Consider the following 225-nt stretch of genomic DNA (forward strand, 5'->3'; position numbering starts at 1 on the left):
TTCCGCCAGAGTTCATGGTCATCTCCTTCAAAGGCATCACGATTGACATCGCGAAAGACTCCTGGTCCACTCTCAAAGCAGCTTTTCCCCATCTGGTAGACGTTCCATCTCTATCTACAAAAGATGATTCAGCCATCCAAATCAGCTCTTCAGATTCCAAGGATCTTGCCTCTTCCTCAGATATTCCCCCAAGATTTGAACAGGCAAAGAGAAAGCCCAAACGGG

The sequence above is a fragment of the Asparagus officinalis genome, chromosome 1 (genome assembly GCF_001876935.1).
Source record: "Asparagus officinalis chromosome 1, Aspof.V1, whole genome shotgun sequence".
Taxonomy (NCBI): Eukaryota; Viridiplantae; Streptophyta; class Magnoliopsida; order Asparagales; family Asparagaceae; genus Asparagus; species Asparagus officinalis.